This window comes from Electrona antarctica, assembly GCF_951216825.1.
Source record: "Electrona antarctica genome assembly, chromosome: 24".
NCBI lineage: Eukaryota > Metazoa > Chordata > Actinopteri > Myctophiformes > Myctophidae > Electrona > Electrona antarctica.
In genome coordinates, this window is record NC_136803.1 from 14,355,593 (window position 1) to 14,377,584 (window position 21,992).

Here is a 21,992-nt window from a genome sequence, read left to right on the forward strand (position 1 = left end):
TTAACTCTTAATTCCAACCCCTATACCCAACCTGAAGCTTTGTCTAATTGTAAACATCTCTAAAAATCTGTTTTTAACCATAAAACAGACGCTGGGAAAATGGTCGTCACATCTACAGTAACACACACTACTTTAGACGTGTGTGTTACACACAGTCTCACACACACACACACACACGCACGCACGCACACACGCACGCACGCACACAGTCACACACACACGCGTGAACACACACGCGTGAACACACACACACACACACACACATGCAGTCACACACCCCCCTCATAGTGTGATGACCAGTGTGTCGCCAATGTGACACAAGTGACACAGTGACCCTGTATCTTTTATAGCCTTGATTTAATTGCAGCCTCCCAGGCACTGCTGTGCGCGCGCGTGTGTGTGTGTGTGTGTGCACGTGTGTGTGTTCCTATTCACACACACACACACACACACACACACACACACACACACACACACACACACCCCCGCCCTGCTTCCTGCATGGATTCTCCCCTGCTGCAACAATCCTGTCTTTCTTTTTTCCGGGTGACATCATCGTCACCCTCCGCCCCCCCCCCCCCCCCCCCCCCCCCCCCCCCCGCTGGCAACAGTGCACTGACCCCACACCCACCGCCACAGACCACACTTCCCACTTCCTGTCAGGACAGGAAATGGAACTGGCCAAGCAGGATTGTGTGTGTAATGAGGGAAGAGTGGGTGGAACAAGGACACACCTGTTCACAGAGAGAGAGGACGGGGAGGGGGGGGGGGAGCAGGGTGTTTACCAGTAGCCTCACAGCCATGCTCTGAACAACCGGACCTCCATACACACCCATATATGGGCGTATCGTGGTTGTTTATGGTTATGTCTGACTCGGACAAAACTGGCTTTAGTGTGAACGCAGCACCTTTCAAGCCCCGTAAAGTTCATCGTACCGCAAAAATAGACGGTCTACAGGCTCAAGCTATTCTTTGCTGTTTTTGAAAGTCTAGAAATATCTTTTCATTTTGAAAAAACTGCTACTGTATAATCGGACGTCTAAAGTAGCGACACCAGGTTAGGTTGAAAGTGGTTCTATTTAGGTTTTGTTCACCCTATAATAGGTCCACACATACTTACTGCTTTGGGCCTATCTAAACGGAAAGGGGAAAGGGCTTAAATCAACACCAGATAAGGGTGCCATTTCAAAGTGGGGCTGTCCCTATTTGTCTAAGATATCCCCACTGCCGTGTGTGGGGAAACCTTCTACGTCCAAAATGGTTACTTTCCCACTGAATTGGAAGAGGACAAAAAGAACCATGCATTCCAATGCATCCGATGGAGTTGCACTTTAACTTTAAAGAAATGTTCAATAGGCAGCGGAAATATCTGACCTACAAGCTCACAGTGCACTCACTGTGCGCACTAGTGGCTCCATCTTGCGCCACCCTTATCCCTTATCCCTAAACGTATTTGCCACCCTTATCCCTTATCCCTAAACGTATTTGCCATTTTTTTACTATTTTGAAAAACATTTTGAAATAGTTCAACTAGCCAATCTACATCGAGACATTGCGAGCTTGTAGATCGGCTATTTGAACTATTTTAAAAGGTTTTTTAAAATAAAGTAAAGTATGGCAAAATAGTTTAGGGATAAGGGTTAAGGGGTGACGCAAGATATAGCCCTAGATCTGTTATTTGGACATCCGTTTAAGAAGAGAACATCGCAATTTGAAATGTGGAGAACTGGAGATACAAGGTTTCTGCATGACGGTGAGCCGGTGTCTGTCAACGAGTGGTTCTGGATCTTAAAGTGGGTCACCCTCACCGCTCCACCAGCCATGTGGTTTGTGGGGACAAAGAGAAGGTGTAGCGTGTGTGACACAACAGTGTTGGCTTATTATACAATCTGTTAGTTTGGCCCAGGCCGCTGAAACCCAAACCAAACAGCTGTTGCATTGTGGACATGGTTGGAGAGGCAGCTCAGGCTTGCATTGGTGGAATGGATGTTAGTCATGCCGATGCAACGATACTACAGTGACTTACTTCTACTGCTTTTTTTAGTAGAACGTACTAGCTGTCGTGAATGAACTGCTTGACCCAGTAGTGTGCTGAATCACTCATCTAAGCATATTTGATAACCGGCCCGTGAGACGATGACCATAAACACTTTTATCAGTTCTGTTCCTATTAAAATCTGTTCTATTGTCCTTGTGTCATATCTTCTGATCATGTCAGAGTGTATACTGTGTGTGTGTGTGTGTGTGTGTGTGTGACTGTGTGTGTGTGTGTGTGTGTTAAATTGTTTTCTCACTCAACAGTAAACAAGCCAGCATACAGTAGTGTGTCCTGGCCAGCGTATCTGCACATTTATAAATGGTGCTTTTATATGGCGCCTTTATCCAAGGCACTTTACATAGATTGTGCGTTACATTCACCCATTCACACTCACATTCACACACCGATTGCGGAGGAAACCATGCAAGGCACCAGCCTGCACATCGGGAGCAATTAGTTGTCAGCGTCTTGCTCAAGGACACTCAACTCAACTCAACTCTGGGGGAGCCCAGGACGATGTTTTTAAACATTCGATGACTTTTAAGACATTTTCTATGTCTAAAAAGACCATTACTGCTTCAGAAGTAATCAACAAACTATACAAAGTCAGACCAGTCTGAAGTGAGTGGTGCTGTACTGTACTGCAGGGGTCTGCAACCTTTTTCACATGAAGTGCCATGTTTTAATTTTCGTGATAGTCAGTGTGTCATATATAGCCTAATTATGACACCACATCAAAATGTAATATTCCCAGCTGATTTTGATAGTCCAGAGGACACATATATAACAACCTTTAGTAATATTTTCTTCCACATCAGGATGTAATGTTCATTAAACTCAGAGCAATAACCCACCTATCTCCCAGACTCCCTCCCCAGTCATGAGTTTGGAGGTTGAATGAATGTGCAATTATGTGCAGGATGTAATTTTGTGAGTGGACTTAATTTAACTGATTTTAAAAGAAAAAAACGTCTCTCTCTCTCTCACTTACAGTATGCCAGTGTGTCAGTGATCACCTGTGCCAATGTTGGCACCCATGCCTAAGGTTGCGTACTGTACTGTACTGTACTGTACTGTACTGTACTGTACTGTACTGTACTGTACTGTACTGTACTGTACTGTACTGTACAAGCCCTCCTCTCGTGTGTGTGTGCGTGTGTGCGTGTGTGTGTGTGTGTGTGTGTGTGTGTGGCTGCGCGGCTGCGCAACAGTGACACTTGTTGGTCAACAAACGCTATTTCCGTATACTCGGACGGACACTTACGTACGCACGCACATACACTCCTATAGACATAGCTGTCTATAGGAGTGGCTAGCACCTCTCAAAATAGAAAAGTGGAACATTGTGAGCGATTAACCCACTCTGTTCGTCTGTGGTGTTGAGGGCTTGTTTTGCCATCGGCGAGTCAACAAGGACCTTGGATGAGCTGTTGAGTCTCACTTTCACAGTCGACCATAATATCTGCTGTTGTGTCTTTGTGTGTGTGTGTGTGTGTGTGTGTGTGTGTGTGTGTGTGTGTGTGTGTGTGTGTGTGTGTGTGTGTGTGTGTGTGTGTGTGTGTGTGTGTGTGTGTGTGTGTGTGTGTGTGTGTGTGTGTGTGTGTGTGTGTGTGTCCATTTAATATGTGTGCCTTTCACCATGCAGAGCAGCTGTCACACACGTGTGAGTGTGTTTGCGTGTGTGCGTGGGTGTGTGTGTGTGCGCTGTGCTGACTACAGTGCCTGTTCCCTGCAGCTGTGCATATGCATGTGTCACACAGGGCTGCCACACCTGTCCACTGGCCTGCTGCCGTTGACTGAATGACTGCATGATATCACATCATGTTAAACTGACTGAATGACTGCATGATATCACATCATGGTAACCTGCAGGGAAATGAGAGAGGCTCATGAAAGGCTTCCACAGGCGTCAGGCAATGCAGCGCTGCCTAAATATACTGACAATTTCATCAACAAATAAAAACTAGACTAAAATGTTAGGGAGGGACTGGTGGAGAAAAGATCCTGTTCCGGTAGAACAAAAAGTAATTTTCTGTTTGGTTGTGCTCGGGTGTTCTCAGCAGATCTACAAGCTCACAACACTTCGCATTGTGTTAGTTGAGGACAGTCGTATCGCACGCACGCACGCACGCACGCACGCACGCACGCACGCACGCACGCACGCACGCACGCACGCACGCACGCACGCACGCACAAGTCGTCAGCCACTTGCTGGGTGTGTGAACAACTGTTGGCGATAGAAAAACAGCCGGCTAGAATACCTTGAAAGATAGCCACAACATCAGTTACTGATGTGTGTGTATAATATATCTCTATATATACACCCCCCCCCCCCCCACACACACACACACACACACACACCCGCACACACCCACACACACCCACACACAAGTCAACGCAAGCAGAACTCAAGCAAACGCACCCAATTGATGACCATAGGCTGAAGTTTATTCAGCGACTCAGCATCTTTTAAAGCCATGTCATGTGACTCAGCGTGTTTTAACGCTTAGACTCTGGGAGGAGTCATGTGTTTACACACACACACACACACACACAGACACACACACACACACACACACACACACACACACACACACACACACACACACACACACACACACACACACACACACACACACACACACACACACACACTCTCTCTCTCTCTCTTATGATTCAGCCTGCTGAGTGGGGTGTTCAGAATGGAGCGAGGCTGCAGTGAGTCAGCGGAGGTGTGCATGAGTCGACGGTTCTGGTGCAAACGTTTGATGTGGACCCACACATCACACTGAGTCACATTTACAACACACATCATGGACAGAGTTTACTAGGCTGGGAGGTTCCAGCTGTGACTCGTGCTGCGAGATTATGACATTGTTATACATTCTTTTATGAGCCATCAGAGGTTGTTGTGTCTGGGAGGCCTGCAGATTGCAGGAGAGCTGATAAGGCATTGGCTAAATTCTGTTCAGTGTCTGTGATAATTGTCAGTCGCCATATATGGAGGAGGCGATGCTTCCATTGTACCCGTGATCTGTATCCTGAAATACTTGTTGAGTTTCCCAGGTTTGTGCATCTACTATTGTAACTATTCACATTCAATCAATTAATCAATTTGTCTGAACAATCTGATTCAGGCGTAGAACTGATTTGCTAGAACACCTGTTTGTTCCCCAACATGGCAGGTGTAGGACTACATTTGAAACTCATGAATTGTTACTAAGTTAATGAAGTGAGACTCGCCTGACAGCCTCTATAAAGCTATGTGGTCACGGTGTGTGTTTGGGACTGTGTGTGTGCTTAGTAATTGCATTGCAGAGGTGAAGTCCACATAGCCAGCTCTGACAGTGTAGAACCAGAAACTGTTCCAAAATGTGATAGAACCCGATTCCTTGGTTCCTCGATGTTAGATCCGGTTCCGGATCCCAACCCCAGTGTGTAGTCCCGGGTCAGACGTCCTCTGCAGAGAGAGAACAACTCTCACTCTTCTCACCCACTAATGCTCCTCGGTTGGCTGGACCAACAAATGGATTGCGTTTCGCAATCGACGAGCCACAAAAATAGACGGTAAATCAAATCTGATGGATTTTGTTTCTCTCCCTCTCTCTCTCCAGGGGTAAAAGTCCAGTTGCCGTGCGGAGTGGCGGCTTGCGTCGACCTCTCACCCCGATAGGAAGCAGGGAACGCCGCTTCAAAGGTAAGCCGGCCTGCTGGGGCGCCGTGAGGAAAAACGCTTCCGTCGCCACGTAGATGGACCAATAAACAGAGAGTGCTCTTTGATGGATGAATTAACAGAGAGCACTCTTAGATGGACCAAAGAACTGAGTCTGCACAGCAAAAACACATCATGCATCCTGTGTGCTGCTGCCACTAAGCAGAATTAGGAGCTCATGGGCTTCTAGGAGCTTGGAGATCTGCTATTTTGGGGATATGAATTGAGCTCTCCTCCAAAAGTCTGCCTCTATTTGATATGCAAAACCTCTCCTGTTGAGTCACCTTGTTTCCATAACAACCTTTCATAAGACTATAGTCCAGCCCACTAGGATTGCAACCACTATTGTATTAACATACAAGTCAGTTAAAATACTGTTTTTTTTTCGTTTCAAATCGCTGCTTTAATTAAGTACACACATGTGGCAAACAGAAATAGAATAGAAGGCGTCAACTGTGCAGCAGCAGCAGAAACAACAACAAGCAGGCAGCTGTCAGGGGAAGCAAGTAGCATCTTTTTCAAGTCAACCCTGGCTGGTGGTCTTAAGAAACGGGTGTTTTTGCAGCGGGCATGACAGGCCCTGCACGGTCTAAACCCACCAATCACCCCAACGCCGCTTCCGTCTCCCTCTTGGATTCCAGTGGCTCACAGTCAGGCTGTCAGTGACGTGACAGCCTGGATCCATTTGTTGTGTGTGTTCCGTGTTAAGAGAGGCGGCCGTAAATCCACCGTCCTGGTTGGGGCCCCCAATGACCGTCCGGGTGGGGGCCCAGCGGTCCCCCCCCCCCCCCCCACAACCATCCTGAGCCCTCTGTTAGGAGGAGGAGGGGAGTTCGTAAATCAGTGTTTCCCAAACAGTGGGTCGGGAAACCCAATGTCAGGTCATGGAGTCATTATTTGTAATGGTTCGAGATTATTATTTATTTCCTTTCAAAAGTACTGAAAATAAAATATTAATTCCTTAGTACCCTGTGTGTACCCCTGTGTACTGTGTACCCCCTGTGTGTACCCCCCGTGTGTACCCCCGTGTGTACCCCTGTGTGTAGTTGTGTACCCCTGTGTGTACCCCCGTGTGTACCCCCGTGTGTAGTTGTGTACCCCTGTGTGTACCCCTGTGTGTACCCCCGTGTGTACCCCCGTGTGTACCCCCGTCTCAGTGTGTGTGTAACCCTAACCGTGTCATAAATCAGGTCCAAATGAAAGAGCAGTCCCTCCTCAGAGAGGATCTGGTCATGGTAGAGAGTCTTCCTCTCGCAGGGAGATCATCCCCTTGCTAAAGTGGAACCATGTGACACTCGCAGCCAGTGGTGCTGCAAAGTAGTGGTGGAAAAATATGTTTTACTTTAATAAAAGTATCAACACTAGAGTTCTCAACAGGCCCGAAAATTAAGGCCCGGCCCTATCTGGGCCCTCATCAAACCCTGTACACTCAGGACACTGATCTCCATATATGGAGCTGACCTGTTCTGACATTCCATATGTTGATCTGACCTCATCAAACCCTGTACACTCAAGACACGCTCCATATATGGCCAGTACAGAATTCATTCCATATGTTGATCTGATCTGACCCCCCCTTCCAAAGCGCCAGCGCTCGCCCAGCAGTCTGCTGTCACCCAGGCGGATGCGTGCACGCGACCTCAGGGTGTCGTACTGGTAATAGCAATCAAGTAGCTAGTAACTAAAGTTTTAAAATAAATGTAGTGGAGTAAAAGTACAATATTTGCCTCCGAGTAGAAGTAACAAATTGTACAAAGTACAAATACCTCAGAATTCAAATTTTAGTACAGTACTTAAAGCAGAATTCCATGCTAGAAGGCTTTCTTTGTAGTTGTTACGTCCCCACCAAAGGGGTCCAAGTGTTATTTTGTGCAAAAGCGCATTATTGGCTATTTCCCCTACCATAAGCCCTCAATGAATTGCATTGAATTTGATGGGGCTATGGGGTGTTTTGCTTATTTACATCGCTCAAAAATCTATTTCTTTTTGTATATATCCTCTCTTCATAATGTAAATAGTATCCCAAGCGGCACACTTTACTACTTATTTCGATGGAAATAAGCGAATTAGCACAAAAACCCAACCCCCATTGAGGGCTTATATTAGGGGAAATAGCCAATAATGCACTTTTGCACAAAATAACACCTGGACCTCTTTGGTGGGGACGTAACAACTACAAATAAAGGTATAAGAAAGCCTTCTAGTATGGAATTCTCCTTTAACCCATTTTGGGCGGGAACCCCTTTTGAAAAATCGAAGAACCACTGACATAGAAACATAGCTTTTTCAGAAAACTGTCAGGATGTAGAAGACATTTTTAGAATCTGATCTCAGGTCAGATTGGGTTAAGTGAATATACTTGGTTTACTTTACACCACTGGGGCAAAGTAACTTCAGTATGTATCGCTGATTCGCTGCTGTATATTGTTGCTGTTTTTGGTCAATTTAACACCAACATGTGAATCCCTGTTGTTCAATGAGCCAGACTGGGTTTCCATTGCATTGACAGGTTCATGTAAGTTTTGGCTCCTTTACTCGAGTAAAATCACTCATTATATTCTGTCTGAATTCTTGTCTTGCCTCATTTGTGTATATTGTGGTTGAGCAGATTCTGCATTCACAGTGGAAATATTTTGAAATGAGGAAAAACAGTTTTCCAGGCCTGGAAACTGTTTGAAATCAATCAAATGTTTTTGGGAAATGTTTGGATATACATAGTTTTTGTCTAACATTGCATGAAATGCGTAACCTGGTAAAATGCAGTGCTGTGGTTGTGGCCACAGGACGTCACGTGACAAAAATAATAGATCTACAAGCTATCAACACGTTGTTATACTGTATGTGCTTTTGATGCTTGTGTGTGACGCTGTATAGGGCCTTAATTGACCAAATATGGAGATAAGGGGTTTCTGCCGGACAGCAACAACAAGTCATGTTGAATATTCTTCTAATAAGTGTGTGCCTTTAAGCAGAAGGTTGAAGTGGTTGGACTCCCGGCTGTTTGCTGTGGTGTGTCATTCCCATGCTCTCTCTCTCTCTCTCTCTCTCTCTCTCTCTCTCTCTCTCTCTCTCTCTCTCTCTCTCTCTCTCTCTCTCTCTCTCTCTCCTCCATTTCCTGTGTCAATCACTCAACTGATACGATCAAATACAGAGGCTTCAAAATGCTCCCAAAAATAACCCTCAGGGGTGAGGGTTATGAGGATGCTTATCTTCAGAGAATTGGAATATTATATTATTTGTAATTTCTTATATTTGTATAATTGGTCCTCACTAATGCTCATAAGATGATCTGTTCTGTCTACTCACTCTGTGTCTCAGAGGAGGGCTGTGGACAGTTCAGAAACCTGTACTCACTCTGTCTCAGATGAGGGCTGTGGACAGTTCAGAAACCTGTACTCACTCTGTCTCAGAGGAGGGCTGTGGACAGTTCAGAAACCTGTACTCACTCTGTGTCTCAGAGGAGGGCTGTGGACAGTTCAGAAACCTGTACTCACTCTCTCAGAGGAGGGCTGTGGACAGTTCAGAAACCTGTACTCACTCTCTCAGAGGAGGGCTGTGGACAGTTCAGAAACCCAGCCTACCAGTAGCCTCGGAAACCCAGACGTTTTTATTTCCTGCAGGGAGAAAAAAAAGTCTGGGTCCGAGTCCACTTCAATTCGGCATAGAGTAGCGCAAACATCACTCACTCTCTGCTGATTTCTGATCGTCTGCACCTTTGTTAAATTGACACAAACACATATACCCACACACACTCCTCTCTCTCTCTGTCGCTCTAATTAATTAGTCTCATGTCTAGCAGCTGCGCATAGTTTCTCCCGGCGGATCCTGCCGGGAGCTGCCTATGCCATAAAAAGCATAGGTGAGTTCCAGGCTAGCCTACCAGTGACACCATCAAGGGCGAATCCAATCTAATACAAAAACTGCAGGCTTAGCTTATAAATATTCCCGGAAAGTTAGCATGCTATAATGGAAGCCAGTGTGAAATATACACATAAAGTGCATGGTGTAGTAGCCTATACATAATGTGTCTGGTTAAAAATAACAGTTAAATAGCAGCGGATATAATAACATAGATGGTATACATTATAATGTGCATGGCTTAACCTCTTAAACTATCTACAAGCTCACAACGCAAACCTGCGACGTGTGTCGATGTTCTATTCCCCCCCCCCTGGAACAGGGCCACTAGGGTTCAAGTGGTTAAGGAAAATATCAATAAATTGTGTCAGATAAAAAGCTGAAGATATGATAACAACTAAAAAAAAGAAGGGCCCAGAGTTCCTTGGCTGCTCCGGAGATGGGAGTGAGTGATCGAATGCTTCCTGCAGTCAAACACGGTGGAATGGACTTCGCCTCCTGGACCGATGTTCAATATCGTCAAGTCTACATAGCATCATACTGTAGGGTCGCCAACCGGCCCCTGAAATACACAACCGTCCCTTATTTGGAAACGAAATTATGTGTCCCTTAGCACATTTTGTCCGGGAACCCCTTTTGGTGTTTTAAGCATTCTGTTCTACTTTAGCTATTGAAAAATAGCAGATCAACAAGCTCATAGCGCGCCACCGAGTGGCGCGCTACGAGCTTGTAGGTCTGCTATTTTTGAAAAGTCGTGAAAATGTGGCGCAAATCTTTGAATATATATTTCGGAGCGAACATTTTTAACTAAAATATTGGCTTCTGGGGGGGTCCCTAGAACTACATATTTTGAGATGGGGGTCCGTGGCCCTGGGGGTCCTTGACATGAAAAAGGTTGAGCACCACTGACATAGAAACATGGGTTTTTCCGATTTATATTTTATTGTATCGACCTCAGTCCGAAATGGGTTAGTGCAGTGGTTCTCAACGTGTGTCGGGAATGAGTTTTAAAGTATTCAAAATAGAGGGTGTGCGCATGGATGAAGTGAATGGCAGATCGAGTGACAAGGTGAATTTAATGTTGTTTAAAGTCATTTAATGCGATCCAATAGGACTTTTCTGTTTGGATGTATGGGCTGTCAAGGCCAGAAAGTAGTTTTTTGCCATGGAGTAGGCATTCCCACATAACTTCGGGTATGATGATGATATCATGCGCATACCCTCTATACCTCAAAAGAAAAAAAAGAAAAGACCATTACTGCATCAAAAGTAATCAACAAATATAGAAATTGGTCAAACATTGGTCAAATAATATAAGAGGCAAATATGTAAATAGCTCATCTGCTATTTTCACAATATTTAGCTGTGGAACCGAGTCTAACGAAAATGTAATGCCTAATGTAATGCCTAAGTGTAATGCCTACAATTACAACTAAGTGCTGTCAGGGTGGGGGGTCCCCAGTGCTGTCAGGGTGGGGGGTCCCCAGTGCTGTCAGGGTGGGGGGTCCCCAGTTCACATAATGATTATTTTGAGGGTGGTCATGGCCTGAAAAGGTAGAGAACCAATTCATTAGTGAACTGATAAGGGACACACTTTCTTCCTTTTGTTTTGGGAAAATCAACCAATGACACAGTGACATATTGATTAGTACGGTAATTAGCTGATCCACAAGCGTTTCCAGCTTCTTCTTTTTTTCTTTTTTTTTAAAAACACATGTTTATTGATTTTTTTTTACAACAACAATAGTAATTTCAAAACAATTATTCACATATATTTCCCCCCCCACATCCCCATGGTAGCACAAATACAAACAAAATCTTCGAAGAAACATCAGGAAATGTCCATATTTACAGAACAAATAAAATAAATAAATAATAACAAAAACAACACATTACATACAGTTAAACAAACTGCACAATGTCCGTCACAGTTCCCTACCCCCACCCCACAGCTGACTACTCCAATTAACCACTATACATCCAAAGCTTCTTCAATATCACCTCGCTTAATGAAGTCCAAGAACTTCTCCCATATCTTTTTCCAGCTTCTTTTGGTGCTTTTGGTGCGACACTGTAGTGTGAAGTGGGACGAAAAAACACAAACCGTAAGAATAGGAGGTTTCTGCTCGATAATGACGATATACATAACGACATACAGACAGTATGCAGTCAGTGAGATTTTAGCTTGTTACGGGCTGTTGTCAACACTACTGGCATACGAACGGACATGTGTGTGATGGTATTGTAGATGTTTAGTTTTTTTTTTTTCATGTACTTTTCAACACGGGAGTGTGAGTGTTTTTAGTTTTTTTTTGGGGGGACCCACTGGACTCAAGATCAGCCAACCACTTCTCGCACGTGTGAGTGTGCGTGCGTGCGTGTGTGCACTTGTGTGTACGCATACACTTTAGCACATGTGTGTTTTTAATGAGAGATGCCAGACAGATTTATTTTGATCCTCAACTGTCTGTGAGCGTGTGGCACGTTACAGGCACTGCACGCAACCCTGTTTGTCACGGTGACCGCTTCATTCACACACTGTGTGTGTGTGTGTGTGTGTGTGTGTGTGTGTGTGTGTGTGTGTGTGTGTGTGTGTGTGTGTGTGTGTGTGTGTGTGTGTGTGTGTGTGTGTGTGTGTGTGTGTGTGTGTGTGTGTGTGTGTGTGTGTGTGTGTGTGTGTGTGTGTGTGTGTGTGTGTGTGCGCGCAAGACTGTAGGAGTTAGGGAGATGATGTTAACACAGAGTGGCTCATCTCTCTCACACAAACACACGCGTGACGAACAACAACACGTGAACTGAACTTATGCTTCCCTAGGTGTGGACGGGGACCCTCGGGGGTCCTTGAAGTGAACTCTAATTTGGAATTCCAAAGATGTTTTAAAATCAGTTAATAATTTGGGGCTATGAGACGGGGGTAATAGGGGAATAGCTGCAGCTATGCATCGGTGAGCAGCTGGAGGGGGTCATAGGATTGTTTGGGTGAGGGTCTCCTCACTCCTGGGTGGGGTGGGGGGGTATAGGATTTGTAGTGTGGGGTAACAGAGGGGAACTTTGACAGGAAAAGACTCGCTCACCGTATAGAAAATAGAAGTAAAACTCCTTAAACTGAGACTTAGAAAAATATTTTTTCTTTATTTTAACATGCTCATAAAGTGCTCGTGCTCAAAGTGCAATTAAAAAGCAAACGTTTCGGTCCTAGGACCTTCGTCAGTGCTATATGAGGGACAGAGGGGCAAACATCAAAGAGGAAGAAACATCCGCACACTCAGAGGGGTAACAGAGGGGCTACATTCCCAGCTGTGTGTGTGTGGGGCGTATATCTATTCTACGTCTGAGCATAGACATGGTAACGCCCTGCCTGCCTCTGATTGGCCTACCGACACTGCCCGTCTTGCCTGTCCCCCGAGATGCAAGGCTACTCCGTGGTGGGAAATAAATAATACAAGTACAAGAAAATGGCAACGCGCAACAGTAACTTGTAACTTAATTTTTTGTAGAAGACTAATATTGTTTGTGCCGTTTGCTTTGATTGAATAATTGATTGAACACGTATGTACTATGATTTGATTTGGCTGTGTTCTAAATTAAAGTGTCAGTGGTGATTATGGTGTATTAATCTAATTATAGTAAACTAATACTATTATACTAAAAAAGATAAAGATCAAGGGAAAAGAGACCTTTTCACAGTACAATAATGTTTCAAGTTTACACATGTATACAAATAAACAGGCCACCGGCATAAACAATATTAGTTTGCCTCTTCTACAAAAATAAAAGTTACTGTTGCGCGTGCCAAGCTGTCATTCTCTTGTATTATAACGTACTTATTATTATTTATTTATTTCCCACCACGGAGTAACCTCGCGCAGCAGACTATCCAGCATGTATCCTCCACCCCGGAACTCTGGTATAAGGCCGGCAGTGTCGGTATAGGCCAATCAGAGGCAGGCGGGGCGTTACCATGTCTATGCTCGGACGTAGAAAAGATATGCGCGTGTGTGTGTGTGTGTGTGTGTGTGTGTGTGCACGAGTGTGTGTGTGTGTGTGTGTGTGTGTCAGTCACAGTATGAGTTTCGGTTCATGGAGTGTTCATGTATGTACTGTATGGCTAGCATAGTAGAACAAGCACAGCACGTGTGTGTGTGTGTGTGTGTGTGTGTGTGTGTGTGTGTCCACACACAAGCAGGTGGTGTGTGCACGGGGCGGAGGTCCCCGCTGTGCAGGGCGTCCCCTGACAGGTGGTCCTCTCAAACTTTGTGTCGCCAGACCAAACACACACACGCACACACACACGCACGCACGCATGCACGCATGCACACGCATGCACACGCACACACGTGCCGTCCCCTAACCAAACAAAAAGGAGATCACAGAGACATTAAGAAAGCAGGTGTCCAGACCAGTGCCATTCGATGTTCACACTGTCCTCTCCTCACGTAGACATCAGAGACACTAACTGGTGCAATGCTGCGTTCCCTAATCACTACACACTCTGTTATGGGCCTCCATTATGAGCCTGCGGTTCATATGGAACCCCCTGTGTGTACAAATGTAACCAAATGGACCCGCTAGGGTTATATACTCCCAGTTATGGGGGTGTCCGTGACATTGAAATGATTGAGAACCACTGCTCTAGTGCAACGATTATTATCAGAATATAGAAGTTTAACATTATAATTTTTTCTTCTTTTAGCCATTTTTCTCCACCCATTTAGGCCCATGCGTAAATCGAGTGGCAAAGTGAGTTTAACACTGTTTAATGCAATCAGATATGTGACCTTTATGTTTGGATGTATGGGCTCTCAAGGCGTTCCTGTATGGGCTCTCAAGGCGTTCCTGCATATATTAACTTATGGGTATGATGATGATGTCACATGCATACCCTCTCTATTGATTCCTCCCCATGCATTTCTGTGTGCTGTAACTAGAGTTGCTCCGATACCCGGTATCGGGCCCGATACCCTACTCAAGTACTCGTACTTGGTACTTGGAACATGTCCCGAATCTCCCGATATACTGACCTGATTCAAAAACAGAGTTTAGAATTGACACTAGGCTGAACTAACGCAACGGGCAGTCTGACCCAGTGTTTATACATCCTACTGACTCACCTGCCAGTGAGGGAGGACCTACCGCAGTGGTTCCCAAACCTTTTCATATCAAGGACCCCCAAATTGACACTAATTAGCCCCCCATTTGAAAAGATATGCCAGGGACCCCTCATAAGAGAAGATGTTTACGGCTCTAGCAGTGATTCTCAACCCGTTTAATTTCAAGGACCCCCAGTTTGACATGCATATTAATTAGTCTACAGACCCCCATTTAATGTCATTTCTATTTCTGGGATCCCAATTTATATTGTAAAATCAATGTTGGGTCCCCGGACCCCACTTTGGGAACCACTGACCCAGAGCCTCCGTCCTGCTCCTCCCGCCCAACGCTCCGCGCTGACAGGCTCAAACCCACAACCTCCACTGTGGTGGGCAGCTACCTGACCACAGGCTCAGACCCACAACCTCCACAGTGGTGGGCAGCTACTTGACCACAGGCTCAGACCCACAACCTCCACAGTGGTGGGCAGCTACTTGACCACAGGCTCAAACCCACAACCTCCACTGTGGTGGGCAGCTACTTGACCACAGGCTCGGACCCACAACCTCCACAGTGGTGGGCAGCTACTTGACCACAGGCTCAGACCCACAACCTCCACAGTGGTGGGCAGCTACTTGACCACAGGCTCAGACCCACAACCTCCACAGTGGTGGGCAGCTACTTGACCACAGGCTCGGACCCACAACCTCCACAGTGGTGGGCAGCTACTTGACCACAGGCTCAGACCAAGGGGGCAGGCAGACTTTCCAACGTTGAAGCTCTGGGTCCTAGTGGTAGGAGGAGGGACTACAGGCGGACCCGTGGATTCATGACCGGGAAACCCCGTGCAGCTGGGCTTTAACATTGAGCGCTCGGTTGCCCTACGTCACTCAGGACCTCAAAGTTGAGGTCCTGGGAGGGACTTCCGGCAGTCTTCCGGGTGCTTCAAAACGCCACTGAGCAACTTCCACTGACATGAATAGCTGGGGGGCGGAGCTTCGCGCCAGTTCAGTCTCTATTATATATATACTCTATGGCTCAGACCCACAACCTCCACAGTGGTGGGCAGCTACTTGACCACAGGCTCAGACCCACAACCTCCACAGTGGTGGGCAGCTACTTGACCACAGGCTCAGACCCACAACCTCCACAGTGGTGGGCAGCTACTTGACCACAGGCTCAGACCCACAACCTCCACAGTGGTGGGCAGCTACTTGACCACAGGCTCAGACCCACAACCTCCACAGTGGTGGGCAGCTACTTGACCACAGGCTCAGACCCACAACCTCCACAGTGGTGGGCAGCTACTTGACCACAGGCTCAAACCCACAACCTCCACAGTGGTGGGCAGCTACTTGACCACAGGCTCAAACCCACAACCTCCACAGTGGTGGGCAGCTACTTGACCACAGGCTCAAACCCACAACCTCCACCGTGGTGGGCAGCTACTTGACCACAGGCTCAAACCCACAACCTCCACAGTGGTGGGCAGCTACTTGACCACAGGCTCAGACCCACAACCTCCACCGTGGTGGGCAGCTACTTGACCACAGGCTCAGACCCACAACCTCCACCGTGGTGGGCAGCTACTTGACCACAGGCTCAAACCCACAACCTCCACAGTGGTGGGCAGCTACTTGACCACAGGCTCAGACCCACAACCTCCACAGTGGTGGGCAGCTACTTGACCACAGGCTCAGACCCACAACCTCCACAGTGGTGGGCAGCTACTTGACCACAGGCTCAAACCCACAACCTCCACAGTGGTGGGCAGCTACTTGACCACAGGCTCAGACCCACAACCTCCACAGTGGTGGGCAGCTACTTGACCACAGGCTCAGACCCACAACCTCCACAGTGGTGGGCAGCTACTTGACCACAGGCTCAGACCCACAACCTCCACAGTGGTGGGCAGCTACCTGACCACAGGCTCAAACCCACAACCTCCACAGTGGTGGGCAGCTACTTGACCACAGGCTCAAACCCACAACCTCCACAGTGGTGGGCAGCTACTTGACCACAGCGCCACTCTGAGGTTTCGCTTTTTAACCAAAAATGTTCTGTTTTTTTTACCGAGTTGATATTACTTGAGAGTGTACGATTGGAACAGTTAGACGTTACCTTTCCAGACACGTGGCGATGATTCAAGCGGCAAGGAACCAGAGACCAAGATCAGGTGGAAGATGATCGCGTTCTTTCATGTGTAGCTGAATTCTTTGCCTGGCAAAGAGACTCTTTTGTGTGTGTGTGTGTGTGTGTGTGCGGTGTGCGTGTGTGCGTGTGCACGTGCGTGTGTGTGCGTGTGTGTGTGCGTGCGTGCGTGCGTGTGTGCGGTGTGCACGTAACCTGAGCCAAGGACAAGACTATTGATTTCACTTTCGGACCACTTCCCCAAAGGGAAAGCAGGGAAACAGAAACATCCTGAGAGCGAGAGAGAGAGAGAGATCAGTTCATAATAACATAATATGTGTGTGTTGGAGCTTGTACAGTGGACATTATCCACTGTGACTGATTGATTGAACAAAGATATTAACAAGATTGTTAACAGTACAAGTAATACAGGAACAAAACGTGTGCTGTGCTGTGGTTCCCAAACGTTTTCATGTCAAGGACCCCCAAATTGACACTAATCAGCCCGTGGACCCCCATTTGAGAATATATTCCATGCAGGGACCCCCATACGAGAAGATGTTTACGGCCCTTGCGGTGATTCTCAACCCGTTTAATTTCAAGGACCCCCAGTTTGACATGAATTAGCTCATTTAACCCATTTTGACCTGCGATCAGATTCTAAAAATATCTTCTACATCCTGACAGTTTTCTGAAAAAGCTATGTTTCTATGTTAGTGGTTCTTCGATTTTTCAAAAATAGCAGACCTACAAGCTCGTAGCGCGCCACTCGGTGGCGCGCTATGAGCTTGTAGATCTGCTATTTTTCAATAGCTAAAGCATAACATGATGCTAACACCAAAAGGGGTTCCCGCCCAAAATGGGTTAATGGCATTTCTATCTCTGGGACTCCAATTTATATTGTAAAACCAATACAGACCCATAACCATAAGGGTCCATTTGGTTCCAAACTATCATTTAGCTGGGGACCCCCTGGAACTTCCTCAAGGACCCCACTTTGGGAACCACTGCTGTAAGGATATGACAAAAAGCCACAGGCTCTTGTTTCCATTGTGGTCATTTGTACTTATGCAACTCTCTCACGTAACTATGTGTACAAGTCAGGCTTCTGTGCTGGACGTGCTGATTATGGTGTGTGATATCGTCACTGTCGGGTGGAAATCCAAAACGGTGCATTTTTCAGAAAATGGGAGAAGAAAATACCAAATCCAGCGCAGCGATAGTTCATTGAGACATGGAAGTCAGAAGGTTTATAATATATCATTTCCCCTTCATTCATTCTCTAACAGTAATTCATTCTGCTCCTTTAAATCAACTGTCTCGCTCTAAGGCAACTCCCTTCACTCTCATTCGCTGCCAGTTAACAGTTTAAAGGCCCATGACGTAAATCACCGTCAAGTTCAAGTGCACAAGGCGGAGATTGATTAATCTCCGTCAAATTAGTGATATCAAAACCGGTCGCATCGCTCCACAGCCTAGATGCGCTTGTTGCGCAATCCTCGGTGTTGCACAACAGTGACACGTCATCGTAAATGTTCCCTGCCTGTTTAGCCGACGACAACGAAAATCTTAAAACGTTAATAACTCGCGATCTAAATCATCCCGCCTAATTATAAAAAAAGATCCTGTGTTTGACGGCCCTCCGCGGTCCAGTCGCTAGTCGCGATAGATTTTATCTTACCTCCCGTTGTTGTCGATCGCATTTTTAGTGTTGTGGCTATTGTTACCAGCTCAGTGGCCTTTGTGGTTAGAGTGTCCGCCCTGAGACTGGGAGGTCGGGGTTCAATCCCTGGCCGGGTCATACCAAAGACTCTAAAAATGGGACCCAGTGTCTCCCTGCTTGACACTCAGCATCAAGGGTTGGATTGGGGGTAAGTCCCTGCGACATACTAGCGTCATGTCCAGGGGGTGTACTTGTACATCAAGCTGCCTCACGCTACAGAAACAGGAGATAGGCTCCTGCCCTATGGGCCTCATGGCTCGGCAAGGCTACTTACTTACTTTTACTACTACTATTGTTAGATGCTACACACACATTCACAACAACATCCGGTCCGTCTGTAAAAGTGGTCCGGGCGCTATAAATGATGGGCACATTTTATGAATGGATTAAATAGGCCCGGGCCCTTAAGGTGTTAACTCACTCACGCCCACAATTAAATCAGGTGGTTCTTTTAAGCAGTCACTACTTTGTGTTCACTCTACATGCCAAGCAGACTCTGTGGTTGTTCAGATGTCAGCGTTCAAATTCCCTCCACCTCCCCGGCCTCCTTCCTCCCTGTAACATTTAGTTCTGTTATGGGTATCTGTGATTATATGTGTTCTATGGATTGTATTATGATCATGTGATATTTATCTATGTGGTATATGGAATGCATAGAAAGGTATGTTGTTGAATGTAATGTCTTTATCTTATGCTTTGCTCTGGGGTTTGTTGTTTGTTGATATCAGAGCTGTGTCTCAGTGCACAGATAATCTGAGATATCAAATGTGATATGATATCAGAGCTGTGTGTGCACAGATAATCCGAGATATCAAATGTGATATGATATCAGAGCTGGGTGCACATATAATCTGGGATATCACATGAGCAGAGCCACACCGCCATACCCCAGTGGTCCCCAGCCAAAAAACGTTGAGAACCCCTGCCTTAATCTGATGTTGTTAATGTCCCAGAACGATTGGTACAGCTGGAACCTTTCATAATATAAATATTTCAGAGAACAAACTCCCACTATACCTTCTTCGACAGGCAGCCTCTGTAGACATTTTTATAAAGCACAGCTCGAGACCTACTTCTTCACTCTCGCTTTTAGTTGAGCTTTTAAAATCCTTGTTGTTGTTCGCGTCATCGCTGTATTGCCTTATTCACTCACTGCTATTATTTTTAATAGAATCGAAGTATGAGTCATTATGAAGGCCAGATATCTACAAGTGTTTAGAGAGGGTTCAGTGATGATGTACTTATGTGTTGTAGAGCATGTATATTGAACACCTGGCAGATTAAGAGGTTTCAGTGATTCGTTGTGTTTTGTAGAGCATGTACATTGAACACCTGGCAGATTAGGAGGTTTCAGTGATACGTCGTGTGTTGCAGAGCATGGATGGTGAACACCTGACAGAACAGATGGTCTGCCTCAGGCCCAGGATAGCAGATACATTACACCTGATTACTGAAGACATGACCCAGAGGTCTGCACGCGCGCACACACACACACACACACACACACACACACACACACACACACCACATGAGACATGGTGGTTGCCTCTGTTATGGGTCACTCACTGTGTGTGTGTGTGTGTGTGTGTGTGTGTGTGTGTGTGTGTGTGTGTGTGTGTGTGTGTGTGTGTGTGTGTGTGTGTGTGTGTGTGTGTGTGTGTGTGTGTGTGTGTGTGTGTGTGTGTGTGTGTGTGTGTGTGTGTGTGTGTGTGTGTGTGTGTGTGTGTGTGTGTTGCCATGGGGATGGCTGCTATTATAATAGAAAAGGCTGTTGCTGTTCAAGTGAGAGATGACTATTCCTTTGCCACTACCTGTCTCTCCCCCTCTCTCTCTCTCTCTCTCTCTCTCTCTCTCATCCTACTCCATCTGTCCATCTCTGACTGTCTGCCCATCTTTCTTCTCTACCTCTCTTCTAATTGGCCGTGTGTGTGTGTGTGTGTGTGTGTGTGTGTGTGTGTGTGTGTGTGTGTGTGTGTGTGTGTGTGTGTGTGTGTGTGTGTGTGTGTGTGTGTGTGTGTGTGTGTGTGTGTGTGTGTGTGTGTGTGTGTGTGTGTGTGTGTGTGTGTGTGTGTGTGTGTGTGTGCATCCTCTCTGCTTGCATGCTGTTGGTCATGTGTGACTGTTGACACTGGAGTCATTGTGTTGTCATCAATGCCCGCCCCCCTCTCGTTTTATTCATTCTCTAATATCCCCTCCCCCACCCCATTATTGTATCCATCCATCATTTCCTCCCCTCCCCCCCCCCCCCTCTCCTCTCCTCTCCTCACATTTACCCCTCTCCTCTCCTCTCCTCTCCTCTCCTCTCCTCTCCTCTCCTCTCCTCTCCTCTCCTCTCCTCCTGTTTTCTATACATTAGGTTTGTCATTCAATCAGGGCCAATCAGTGGCTCAGGGGTTCAGTGACTGATAGAGTGGCTGGATGGGAACCATGAGGTTCCCAGTTCGATCCCAGGCTCCCCCAGAGTTAGTGTTGAAGTGTCCTTGAGCAAGACTCTGAACCCTTAATTGCTCTCGATGTGCTGGTTGGTGCCTTGCATGGTTCCTCCGCCATCGGTGTGTGAATATAATGCATCTATGTAAAGTGATATAAAAGCGCAATATACTGTAAATGCACTATTTACCAATGTGAGCTGTTTATCTGGTGTAGTTCATCCATATTGTATCCCTCATTTATCTGGTGTATTTTATTGTATTTCATCCAAGGGCCGGTAGGTCGATGCCCAGAGCTGCTACCGTCTCTCTTCTGTCTCCTGAACACTTCCACTGGAAAACTTTTGGCTTTAATGACGTCACCAACAGCTGTGGAGAGAGAGAGAGAGAGAGAGAGACTAAGAGAAAGAGGCTGAGAGAAGATCAAGCAATGTTGTGATTCGTCCAATTCTCCAACAGGGCGTCATTTTAAAAAAATCACTTTTTTAAAAACTTTTATCTTGGTAATAAATCGTGCAGCACCAACCGGTCTGTCTGTCTGTCTGTCTGTCTGTCTGTCTGTCTGTCTGTCTGTCTGTCTGTCTGTCTGTCTGTCTGTCTGTCTGTCTGTCTGTCTGTCTGTCTGTCTGTCTGTCTGTCTGTCTGTCTGTCTGTCTGTCTGTCTGTCTGTCTGTCTGTCTCTCTCTAACCAGTCAGTCAGTCAGTCAGTCAGTCAGTCAGTCTGTAGTCAGTCAGTCAGTCTGTAGTCAGTCAGTCTGCAGTCAGTCAGTCTGTCTGCAGTCAGTCAGTCAGTCAGTCAGTCAGGTCCCAAACTAAACTTGTGGAAAAGTACTGGAGTCTGAGTGTGCTCTGCTTTGCACTACTAGACTAGAGCACAGGGTTCCCAAACATTTCCCAAAAGAGAACATCGATGTCTCCCTGCCTGGGCCGAGATGCCAAGCAATGAAAATAGCAGATCTACAAGCTCACAACACGCCACAAAGCAATGCATTGTGAGCTTGTTAATCTAAT

At 46.3% G+C, this 21,992-nt stretch overlaps 1 protein-coding gene across 1 annotated transcript in view; it reads left to right on the forward strand.

Annotated features, from left to right (window-relative positions):
• Positions 1–21,992, forward strand: part of raph1b (Ras association (RalGDS/AF-6) and pleckstrin homology domains 1b) — an 87,163-nt gene that overhangs the window by 24,402 nt on the left and 40,769 nt on the right. The window contains 1 exon segment of the mRNA XM_079495744.1: positions 5,653–5,735. The gene's annotated coding sequence lies outside the window, so the exon portion shown is untranslated.